The 427-nt window shown below is 35.6% G+C and overlaps 1 protein-coding gene across 1 annotated transcript in view; it reads left to right on the forward strand.

The window, feature by feature from the left end:
• Positions 1-186: 186 nt before the first annotated feature.
• The window catches only part of LOC119586239 (serine/arginine repetitive matrix protein 2-like), a gene marked incomplete in the record, with an annotated part of 17,646 nt that continues 17,405 nt past the window's right edge, over positions 187-427 (forward strand). Inside the window, 1 exon segment of the mRNA XM_037934941.1 lies at positions 187-427.

Consider the following 427-nt stretch of genomic DNA (forward strand, 5'->3'; position numbering starts at 1 on the left):
TTCATGCGAACTTGTGTTCCTTGTCAGATTCGATTTGTCTAATTTATCTGTGATTTTTATCTGTTAAATTAATTCATTCAATGTTACGGTATTGTTTTTATTTTACTATTCAATGTATTATTTTTATTTGCGCCCGCGCCCTCTAGTGATCCGCTTCCAGATGCACGATAACCGTCTGAACCTGGTCATGTTTACAGTGTATGTGTTGGAGCGAGTGATTTCAGCCTTGTGTTAAAATATTGTAAAAAACAGGCAAAATAATGATGGAAGATAAGAAAACTTGCCTTTAAATAGTCTTAATAGAAAACATGATCCTTGTTAGACACATATAACTGCCTGGAATGATGTGCAATGTCGAATTTTCCTCCTGATATCTTCGTGAGCGCTTTCTTTAGCCTCTCTGAAGGAAAGGAAGAGAATCATAACA

This window comes from Penaeus monodon, chromosome 21 (genome assembly GCF_015228065.2).
Source record: "Penaeus monodon isolate SGIC_2016 chromosome 21, NSTDA_Pmon_1, whole genome shotgun sequence".
Lineage (NCBI taxonomy): Eukaryota > Metazoa > Arthropoda > Malacostraca > Decapoda > Penaeidae > Penaeus > Penaeus monodon.